This window comes from Arvicanthis niloticus, chromosome 3 (assembly GCF_011762505.2).
Source record: "Arvicanthis niloticus isolate mArvNil1 chromosome 3, mArvNil1.pat.X, whole genome shotgun sequence".
In the NCBI taxonomy this organism is placed as follows: Eukaryota; Metazoa; Chordata; class Mammalia; order Rodentia; family Muridae; genus Arvicanthis; species Arvicanthis niloticus.
Window position 1 is genome coordinate 36,909,591 of NC_047660.1, and position 12,307 is coordinate 36,921,897.

The 12,307-nt window shown below is 34.4% G+C and overlaps 1 pseudogene; it reads right to left on the minus strand.

Annotated features, from left to right (window-relative positions):
* Positions 1-8,578: 8,578 nt before the first annotated feature.
* Positions 8,579-9,478, minus strand: LOC117705907 (Golgi phosphoprotein 3-like pseudogene; annotated as a pseudogene).
* Positions 9,479-12,307: the final 2,829 nt, after the last annotated feature.

Below are 12,307 nucleotides of genomic sequence, written 5' to 3' on the forward strand. Positions count from 1 at the left end.
TGAAAAGTGTGTAATTAATTGCTGGCTTCAAAGATACATTTGTAAGTAAAAATGTTTGCATGTAGATAATAAATTTAACTGTGAAGCTCATCTACCAAGGGGAGGGAGAAATTTCCTCCTCTGCATCACAAACTGTGTTGATTCTCCTTCAGGCTTTACAGCAGACAAAAACAGCTACAACAACAATGAAAAATGATCAGGTTGAGGTAAAAATAAACCTTTGTTGAATGCAATTTAATTATAATGGAAGTGTGCCAGGACTTCTGAAGTCTGGATCAGATCATTATAGTTTTGCCATATTTAAGCACAGCACAATTTTGGATAAAGTTTTCAGGTGACAATTAATTCAGCCCCATGAGTATAACAAAGCTTAAGATATATTTACACTGAAGTCTTTGGAAAGTACATGTGGCTTCATCTTTAAGAGTTTCCTTGTTAACCTAGAAACAGGGTTTAAAATGAGTATCTAAGAAGATTGACTGCATTAAGCATAATGTCATGCCAGTGAAAATCAGGATTGGCCAGGCCCTAAGATTACATACAAGTCAATTAGGCTGTTGAAAACACCAGGAACATCTCTCATAGGAATGGGTTTTATATCCTAAAAGTAATCCTCAATGTTTTAAGAGGAAAGGATATTCTTTAAGGGGAAAGGATATTGGCTAAGATAAATAAATTCTGGGAAATAAAGGCAAAGCTTTTCTTACCAGATAATGAAGGATCACTAGGCTGTGAAACTAGAACATTCCTGGCATCCCAGGACCATCAGCTCCTTACCTCATTTCATCAAAAAAGTAAGCTCTGTAACATTGCTGGCTTCTCCAGTATTTGCGTGCATAAGGCATTTTTGCCCTCTACATTAAACACATTAAACCGTTTGACAAAGACTGACAGATAAAAATGAGAAAATTATATATATATATACACAATATATATATAATATATATTATATATATTATATATTATATATTATATATATATTAATACTATATATATATATATATATAAAATCCCATTTCAACCTTATATGTAAACACTTGAGAAACATTTAAAATCAATAAACAATGTCAAGTGAAGTGACCTGGAAGCACTGAGATCTTTGCCTCAAAAATATTAAGAATCTGTCAGAGGTAATTCTGATACTTCAGGTTAACTAAAAGTTGCTTCAAAGCCAATACATTTGGTCAAAATGGGGAAAGAGAGACATAAATACAGCATGAGTGAATTATGTAGGAAATAGGAAGGACTAGTTAGACCATGGAAGAAACAAGATCCCTCCGTACTACTAACAATGTTCAATACCCAAGATACAACTCACAGACCACCTGAAGCTCACAAAAGAGGAAGACCAAAGTGTGGGTGCCTCCGTTCTTCTTAGAAGGAGTAACAAAATACTCATGGGAGCAAACGTAGACAAAATGTGGGACAAAAACTGAAGGAGGTGTTGTCTGGAGACTATTCCACCTGGGTATCCATCCCTTGTAAAGTCACCAAAGGTAGACACTGACATGGATGTCAGGAAGTGCATGCTGTCAGGAGCCTGATATAGCTGTGTCCTTAGAGGCCTGCCAGAGCCTGACATATATAAAGGCAGATGCTTACAGCCATTGAACTGATCATGGGGTTCCCAAAGGAGGAGTAAGAGAAAAGACTCAAGGAGCTGAAAGGGTTTGCAGCCCCATAGGGAGAACAACAAACCAGATCTTCCAGGGTCTAAACCACCAACCTGGGATTACATAGTGATGGATGCATGGCTCCAGCTGTGTATGTAGGGGAGGATGGCTTTGTTGCACATAGGTAGGAGAGGAAGTTTTTGGTCCTGTGAAGGCTGGATGCCCCAGTGTGGGGGAATTCGAGGATGGGGAGGTGGGAGTGGGCAGGTGTTTGGAAGCACATCCTCATAGAAGCAGGAGGAGGAGGGATGGGATAGGGGTTCCAGGGTGAGGGGGAAATGGGGAAAGGGGATCACATCTGAAATGTAAATAAAATATCCAATATAAAAAAATGATTAAAAAAACAAACAAACCAACAAACCACAACAACATAAAAAACAATGTTCTAAAGACCTGTAACTGTTTTGGAAGAGCACCAGCAGCCAGGCAGAACTTGTAGAAGCAGAGAAAATAGTCAAGAGCAGGGTGTCTGCTCCACGGATCTGTGCCCTAATGGGACAGTGATGAGAGTTGGCAGGGATAATCAGCAGGCGGTGCAGATAAGCAGATTAGAGTAGGCTGACAAAGAACAATTACCAAAGATGTGTTAATCACTCCCTTCTCCTCATTCTTCCTCATACTCCTGTGAGGCCCATAGAAATTAATACACCAGCATTAGGAGAGATAATCTAGTTTTAAAAAATGTCTGATTTACAACTAGCCTGTGGGAGAATTTGCCCTAACAATGCACTCAGTTCTCTAACTTTTATTATGAAGTATTTTATTACCATTGGTATATCTGAAAAAAACTGCATTACATGGAGACATCTTGCACAGTTAATAAAAAAATTGAATCCAAGCTGTTATTGCCTGCCATATAAAATATCAGGGAAATATTACTTACAAGAAAATGGTAATTTTCCCACTGAGTTTCAAATTTAGTTTTTAAAATGTGACAAATACCCAATGGTAAATCTAGATATTTTAGTAGTCAGGTGAATATGAGTCACTTCCTTTTTTCCTTGATGTTTCTCGAGATCCCCTCAGTTTCTTTTTGGGATTACTCAGATCTTTTACTGATTATTACAACTCTTTGATCTTCTTTCTCTGTTACATAACAAGTAACTAACTAAGATAAAACTTTCAGTTTTTCAGTGGTTTAATTAGGATTTTTTTAACCTAATTAAATCAAAATGGTGTACTTAGTAAGAATATCCAGCCAAGGGGATAATACGTTCAGTATCCCAAAGAAAATAAAGCAAGGTGTTAAACATAAAACGAAACCATGGTATCTCAAAGTGCTACTCTTACCATTATACCATAATTAGATTTGCATGTCTAGAGATTTGTCAAAGACACTGACAGGGTTGAATTCTTATTACTCAATTTGTTACACTGCCCCTGAGAATGGATAATAAATTTCCTTAAAAGATCAAAGTTAACTGACTCAAAGTCAGCTCTCTAATGTAAACTTATGCATAATTGGTATCTTTTAAAAAGTGTAATATTAGTATAGAAAAATCCCTCAGAATTTATATGCAAGTACAAGCCTACCTACCAGATATCCTGGTTCAGAAGTGATTTGTAGTCTTCTTTACTCATACATCTTAGTCACCTTTCTCTTGTTGTGATAAAACACCATGACCAAGGCAACTTATAAAGGAGTATATTTTGGCTTATGTTTCCAAAGAGTTGGTGTCTGTGATGTCAAGAATAACATTTGAATGAGCTATGGACCCAGTGGCAGGTCCAGGAAGCTGAGAGTTCATAGCTTGAAATGCAAGCAAAAAGCAGAAAGTGAGCTGTAAGTGGTGGGAGGTTTTTTTTTTTTTTTTTTTTTTTTTTGAGATTTTTAATTTGAAAGCCCATTCCTAGTGTCCCATCTAGTGACACTGAACCACCTAACCTTTAAGAGTACTTCCACTAACTTGAAACCAAGTGTTCAAATTCATGAAACTTTGAGAAATATGATAATTCTTATTAAAATCTCCATATTTCTTTATTAAATTATTTATGGTTTGTCTCATAACATATTTGATTCAAGAATATGATTTGTTTTATATATGAAGGAATCCTAATTGTATATGTATATACATATACATATATACATACACACACACATATATGTGTGTGTGTGTGTGTATCAATAGAGAATGTATTTAAGAGTGAAATTGAAATAAAGATAGAAATTTAAATTAGAGTAATAATTATAAATTGTTTATAAATTATTATAAATTTATTATAATATAATAATTGTTTTAAAACTTGTGAAGTTTTAAAATGTTAATCTCATTGGAGTGTTCAACAGAACAATTACCAGTGTCTGGGGAAGGAAGAAGATGTGTTGACAGAGCTTAACAATCTCAGCATTAGCAGAAGGAATATATTATTTGTAACATAGGTCTCCATAAACATAATGTACACATGTAATGGATTTTAAGCTATAGATAAGAATTTTTAACATTTTTACCATTCAAGATGATAAAAGAGGATTTCACAGCTGATGATGATAGAGAGTTTCATCTCATGGAATGGTCCTCAAGTCAAATCAGTTATTGGTTGATTATTCCACAATCTTTGTGCCACCACTGCCTAAACATAACTTGCAAGCAACCATTATAGCTAAAGGTTTTCAAGATAGCTTGGTGTTTTTATTTCTCTTTAATTGCGTTTAGAGTACCATCCAGTATGAAGAACATGGGAAGTTAGTGATCAAGACTCTATCATAGGCACCAGCGTAACCTTTACATGTTCATTGAATGATATAAGAATAGGATTAAAGGAATGATTAATATTTTACCATTCAAAATTACAAAATATTATTGAACATATGATCATTACCCAGAGAATGTTTTCTGAAATATCTTATCATACCCTATAAATTTGTCTAATTGGCAGGTGCCTAGTAAACCACTAGGCACATTTTAGTTAGGAACAACACTTTAGTTAGGAAATGCTACGTCTCAGTGAAGATCTGTTTTAGAATCCTCATTCCTCCTTTCAATGCATTTTCATATGCTTCACACACAAACTTGCATGTTGTTGCTGAAATTTCAATGACTTCCATCCTGTAAAGCCTTGACATTAACCAGCAGTTTATAGATCATGACTTGAAACTTGGCTACACAAAAATAATTATGTTTTCTGCGACAATGATAAATGATGTTTTATTTTATAATTTTTTTGAGAATTGAGCATTAAATCTCATGGTTACTTGTAAAGTAAGCTTGAAAATACATTCAGGGCTTAGGACAACAGACTGCAGTGAAGTTGCAGGCAATTGAATAAAACGTTTTTATATTGTTTAAGAGCTGTATTGACTAATGAACAATAAAAGTTAAAATAAAAAGCTTGGCTGAAGTTCTGGGGAAGCTTTGCTGTTTCCCATTTCTCAGGCCTACTCTTCATTCTAATGAGGAGGTTGAATCAAAAGCGTCAAAATGAAGGATCTCTATTGTCTTCACATTTATGTAAGAACATCTTGAGTGCTACTGGTATCTTATTTTTGCTGCTTTTACAACTTTCACTGTAAATCTTTCTCCAATTGCTGGGTATGACTCAGTAGTAGAAAGCAAGCACACTTATATTGGGTGTAGAACTACTCTCAGATATATGAGGCTGTGTTCAAAACCTTTTTTTCTAATTTTTACTTACCCTGACTATCTCTGTATTCAAAAGTGGTTAAGTACCTACAACATGTTATGTACTGTTCTAAAAGCCAGATACCAAGAATAGAAGAGAGAAATCTCTTTCTCATTATCTTTAAAAGATAACAACTTACAGTAAGATTTATCTTAATGGGTTATAAATAGTAATATATTCTGAAAAAAAATAATAGGACCGAGAAAGGATAGAAAAGATGGCATTTGGTAAATGTGTTTTCAACTTCATTATTAGCTATATGACACATTTTATTTTTTTTATTTTTAGAGTCAATCTACAAAGCAAAAGATATTTCACTGATTTACAGTAAGAATAATGCCTCAAATTGCTATGTATAGGCTGTAAGTATGAAATAATCTCAGATAATAGTTGCAGTAACTGTTCCAGTAAATACATATGGGAATGTAATTATGAACAGACCATTCTGTAACACTGATATTTACAAAATAAATGTTTTTGACATATGATATCTTTTTTTGAATAAGTCATTGGAAACAAGAATGTCTGTGCTTATAGAGTAAAGTGACATGCATGTCATTCCATTTATATTAATTTACAGATGGAAAGTTTTTAGAAGAAACTGAATTTATTTCAAGTTGATTTTATGTTCTATTTTTTATTATATAGAATAAATTATGTTTTCAAAGAATAGAAATTGGATACATGAATTTAGATAGCATTTTCTATCTCTAATCCCATCCATTTGTTCTATTTCAGAGGCATTTACTGTGTACAGTAAATCAGACTAATGACCAACAAGTGACGAATGAAGTGCTTCTAGACAACAACAATCTGTTAGATTATGAATAATATTTTCCAAAATTTATATATAATTTACATATTTTCAGGAATCAATACACACATTTACTGTTTTTCAAAAAAAGTCTTGAGACATTGTAAAATACTCATGGAGAACTCAAGTATAAGTTACAATTTGTGATAGGCAGGAAATAGAATGTACACATTTTTGTTTCATTGAAATTCTAAACTAAAGTAAAAATAAGTGTGTCATTTTGTTAAAAATATATGTATTGAATAAAAGTACTTATTCAGGAAACTGTTCATATTATAAGTATAAATATTTCATTCTTCTCAAACATGGGCCAGAATGCATAAAAACATAAAGTTACTAACATTCTAGATGCCACGTGTAAGTCCCTTTCCATCATTAATTCCTGAATAAGTGTTCTAACTGTCACACTTTATAATACCTAATATTTTGATTATTTTGTAATGTAAATGGGGTGTCATAAGATATAATATTTTAGATTGATTATTTTTAAATTTACATATTATGCTCCTAAAATTTACAAATAGCAGGACTTATGAATCCAGTGTGTCATTATCCCTGTTCTACAGTAAAGTCATGCATAGAACCAACTAAAATTATATTTCACCTACAATTTTGATATTTAAATGATTTCCATCTTGAATTGTGAAAGTTATTGAAAATGTTATTAGATATAACTGACATTTATATTAACACTTTATTTTTTTTCACAATTATTGATCTTTATTATACAGAAACGTGAAGGCAAAATACACTAAATGAGTGTTTGGCAGTGAACATTACACAGATTAGAAGTGAAGACATCCTCATTTTATGGGCATATAAAAATAAACTCTGAGAGTTGCAAGAAACTTCTATCCCCCAAATAAGCTGAAGCTTTCAAAGGAAAACATGGTTTCAATTCTCTATGAATTGCTCCAATGGGAAGATGAGCTGCTAGGCTATACATGGCCTGGCTCTTGCTCTTCTAGAGCCAGACTAAGGCTCTGCTTAGCTTCTCAAATGACAGCTTCTATCTCTACTCATCTAAGAGTCAGATGAAATGAAAACAATAACAATGAGCTGGAAACCATGGTCCTAGGTAGGTTCAGGGGAGCAGACCAAGTTACTCTAATTTATTTCTGATCAGAAGGATTTGGTGTTAGTCCAAGTCATCTGTAGTGTCTGTGGGACAGCCTGTCTCTCCCCAGTGGTCAAGAGAGTGCTTGAAATCTGCACAATATAGTGCTGGCCTCTTTACAACCCTTGAACCTAGGCTTTGCATTTGTTGCTGGTGACACTCAACTGCCCATCTAAATAGGATCTCTTTACTCTCTCTACAGAAGCAAAAACATTTTAAGGGATTTTGGCCAGGATGGCTGTGTTGAAAGAAGACACAATTTAGAGGGTGTAAATAGATTAAATATACACAGAAGTAATGCCAAGCCCTTAAATACAGGAAAAAATGATCAATTTATGTAGGAAATAAAAACAGAAACTATGAAAATATGGAGTTTGGCTACATTGTCTGGACTCAATGCTATAATTTGAGACTTGAAACTTAAAATTCCCTTAATTCTATCAGAGTAGAGATATTTAAAGTAGTCTAGAGCAAATAGGACAGTCACATACTAAGGATAAAAATTCTTTAATTTTTGATTGAGAGACGGACTCATATAGCCAAAAATAGCCCTGAACTCACCAATCTAGCTGCTACTATCTCCTAAGTGCTAGGATGACAGGTGTTTACCCAGACACTTGGTTTCAAAAATGTGAAGTCTCATGTTGCTCCTCTTCTTTACAGGTTCTAATACTGGCTGTATGAAGGAGGTGACTGAGGCACTTTGCTTTTTAAATTCAGGCTCTTAGTAAATGTGAGAGCAAGATAATGCTAAAAAGGAGTGTGGATATAGTTTTGCTTTTAGAAAGAAGAGATTCCGGTCATCAAACTTGGAATGTTTTCATTATATAAAGATGAGAAAATCACAGGTAGGAAGTATAATCTCGGGAAACATTTGCTTCAAAATTAGTCTTATTTCCATCGCCCTTCATTCAAAGAATCAGTGATTTCAGGGGAAGCGTCATTTTTTAACAGAGGTGAAGAGACAAAGGCTGAGAAAACATGAATAAGGGAGAAAAATTTAAATATGGTTTACCCTTCATTTCCTTTACATTTTGTTGCTGGAAAACTCTAATCCTCACATGGGAACCCTGTTTATCCAGAAGCACACTGGTTAAAACTAAACCTCAAAAAACGGGAAATCTTTATTAGATGTGTGTGGGTTCACTCCTTTCATTCAGACAGAGTAGAAGTGAGATAGAGTCTGTTTAGAAGGTCATGGCCCATGGAAAGGCCCTGAGGTTGTCCCCCTCAAGTCAGGAGTCTGATTCAAAAAGAGGGGGAATGATGACAGTATCTCATCACAGCAATCTCAGTGATAGGGGTCTCTGACAGTCACCAGCCAGCAGGGAAACAGACACCTGGCTGCTGGCTTTAGGATTTGTTGAAGGCTGCCAACAGAGCCCAGATCATCTCTGTGGCACTGTGCTTTTTGTCCCCTCCACTTCAGGGTTCAGTTCTACTAGGTCCTTGGTTCGATTCATTGCCACATCGTACTTATCATCTGTCAGACAAGAGAAGACATTCTCCAGTACATCGGAGGAATGGGCCAGCACCAGGAGCGCCAGCGTTCGCCTGTCCATGCGCTGAGGATTATTCACCCACTGTTCCAGCACACTGTCCTGAAGCTTTTTCATTAGTCACTGTTTCTCTGTTGTATTGGTCACTGGATGAGTGGTCATGTCGAACAGCAGGAAATTCTGCTTCTCTGTGGTTAGAATACCCTTTTCTACCAGGTTCTTGGCAATTCGTTCTCGCACATTTCTCAGCTGGTACTGTAATTTGAAGGGGTTCCATGTCTCACCAGTGAGTAGCTCAATCCACGTCTGCACAGTTTCTGTTGGCTCAGTTGCTTTAATGTGTTTGAGTGTTTCATCCAGCAAAACATCACCTGTTGGGCTGTCTGACTTTAGCAGGACCTTTCTGTCTAGGAGTCGCTTCTTACGCATGGTGGGAGGTTCCAGATAGATTCAACCCCACATGGCCAGCTCTATCAGAATGCCTCCTCGCAGCCCAGACGATATGGAATCATTCCAGGAAGATGTGTAGCCCTCTTTATCTTTTAGTCCCAGGAGCAATACTTCTTCCATAAGAGTGAGGCGAATATGCTTAGAGTCTCCAGGGTCTTCATTATCTGGACTCCTTTCTTGATTAGTGTCTTTCTCACTTTCTATTTTCTTTTCAGAGCTCTTACTTACTTCAGTTTGACGGGGTCCTGTGTGTTAATGTTGTCATTCTCACCTGACGCTGCTCCTGAGCTGCAGCGGGATGTAGACTGTAGATCGCACTCTAGTTTTGGAGGGCACCTGTTTCATGTACCCTGGCAGGGTTCTGGTAGGTGAAAAACTTCTCAGCCACGCAGAGAGTACAAACTTCCTTATCCTTCTTGCAGAGAAGGAATAACACCTATATTAACACTTTAAATGGTTGAATTGTTTTCATTTATTTTTTTCATTTTTCAGGGTAGGCATTCTGATTTAGGATCTCACTAAAAACACCCAGTTAGTTGATTTATTAATATGTAGCCTTAACTGTCCTTGGAATCATGACAATGCTCATGTCTTAGCCTCCTGAGTACTGATAATACAGGCTATTTTCAGAAGTTATGATGAAAGAGAAATAGTTTGCTAAATATGAATGCATATTGGGTAAATATTTAAAACATTTTTTATGAAGCACATTTCCGAATTTATTTTTGTGTGTTTCTTACTACAAAGTAAGTTGTTGCAAGCTCTTGCCAACATTTGTCCTGACAAACCATCAAACATTATGATGGAAACCTGAAAGACATCTAGATATTTTCTTCTAGGCTTGAGACATGCCTGCACACATATGTGTACATACAAACCAATACTACTACAATTACTACTATTACTACAACAACAGCACCTACTACTATTATTAATAACAACAAAAACGATACCATTAACTGACTTAATTACTCCTTACATTTTATTTAAGTATATGATCAACAATTAAGCACTGGTAATTGAATTATGCTTAAGCCTTTGGTAAACAATATAACAATATTTTTGGTGGATTACCATTTGCAGTACAGATTGTAACTTTTTAGAAAATGTGGATATATAAATTCTTATAAGACATAGTAGAGTGGAACACATTGTGAACAAATATTACAAATATAGAAGTAGAAGTAAGATATTGCTTGTAATTATTTATACAAACAAGTTCAGATCTCAAAATGTAACAAAAAACTTTCTTATTCATTTTTATTTCCCCAGGACAGTGCATGAAAATTTAAGTAGATGGTTTCAAGGAAACAACATTTGAAAGAGAAAGATATGCGACAGTCCTTTTGTTTATAGGAGGTAGAGTATCATGTGACAGTGTCAGTGAATAGAATCAATTCTTTAAACATAGTTTTTCAAAAGTGCTTTGCAAATAAAAGTCTATGAATTAGGAAGTTGTCAATGTCCTATTACGATTTTGGAAGATCCCACTTCTGGACACAGAAATATCAGACATTCTGATCTACTTTTCTACTCAGTTGTTTTTTGGGAATAGACATTGAAGAAAAGAACATAATATTAATACAATTAAAAATTCAACTTTTCAAAGAAGAGTTAAAATGTGCAAAATATGCTCTTAAAAGATTTTTTACCTTCTGTCTCTTCGGATTTCCATTTCACTTCTAGATTTTATGAACTATAGAAAATAATGATGAGATTTCATTATTAAATTTCAGGATATGTCTGTGTAATGCTTTCACTAATTATCATGTCAGCTTCATATTATTGATTAGTAAACTATTTTCCTTTGCATGTGCTTAGGATTTGAAAGAGGAAATAAAGACCAATCATTTTCTTAAATATCTACATTGAGTGGTGCATGTGTAGGTGATTACCAGCACAGAGGAAACCCTATTTAAAACATCCATGTATATTCTTACAATGCACCTGTGAATGAAATAAAATAATAGTATAGTTTCCCATATACCTGTGAGCTGAGAGTTTTGCATGTAGTCATTAGGTAACACTTGAGATCTCAATCATAACACAATATATATCTGTTAATGTCACATTCAAGTACCCATTTATTTATTTTAGGATAAAAAGTAAATAACATATTTAAGACTATTAAGAAATAATTTATTTTAATGTTAAAAATTCATATTAGCATATAGAATAACATAAATTATTTTCCGGCATTCTTAAATACTTTACTTTTTTTTCTAAATTTAACTGTTTTGCTTTTATTCCATATCATTTTCCCACTGAATTTACCAATTTAGATAGGCAATTACTTATTTATTTAGGTAATTGAATGGTGAGCAAGAAAAATCACAGGAAGTAAAAGTAGTTACTATGTGACCAACTCAATACTTTAATCTGACCAATTAAAACTAATTTACATAGACTTTAATAGTAAAAATATTTAATTTTTTCGACTAACTTGAGTTTGTATTTAAGAGCTATTTACTCCAATATAGCTCAATTTATAACTTTCATGGATAAGTATTGCAAAATGTTATAACTAAAACATGTATTTATCACAACATATAAACAGTTAACTGGTGTAGAAGAAACAAATCCTCATTTCATTAAAGCACATCTAAGCATTATGGCATAATTGCAATCTAACATTCTGGAGTCAGTGACTTTCTATTTTATAGAGAAGACAGTTGATTTTTGTGGAAGATGATGGTATATAGATTCCAATTTTGAAATTTTTGTGATGTCATCATAGTGAAGTTTAAAGATAAAATATCTTGCATTTCTATGAAGTAAAAATCCAGATATAGGCTCAAATACTGATCTAGTAACATTAAGCCACATGTGACACCGAAAATAAAAATGAATTTAGCATGGTTGAATTCACCTATAATTCAAAGTGTGCGAGAGTCCGGATGTGGGAGGAATGGGTGCATGAATTCTTCTCCCCAACAGTGTAAGGGTCGGTCTCAAAAAATGCAGGTCAAATTATGTCTCTTGCTGGTGGTTTGTTTAACCAAAATCTAAAAAATGAGGATGAAGAAATTAAAAAGAGGTGAGGCTGAGTAAGGATGAAGGCAACTTCATATGCTTCATCAGGAAGTAAAAACTTCTTCAGTATTCATAAAAAGTAGGAGAAGCTTTGTAAAGC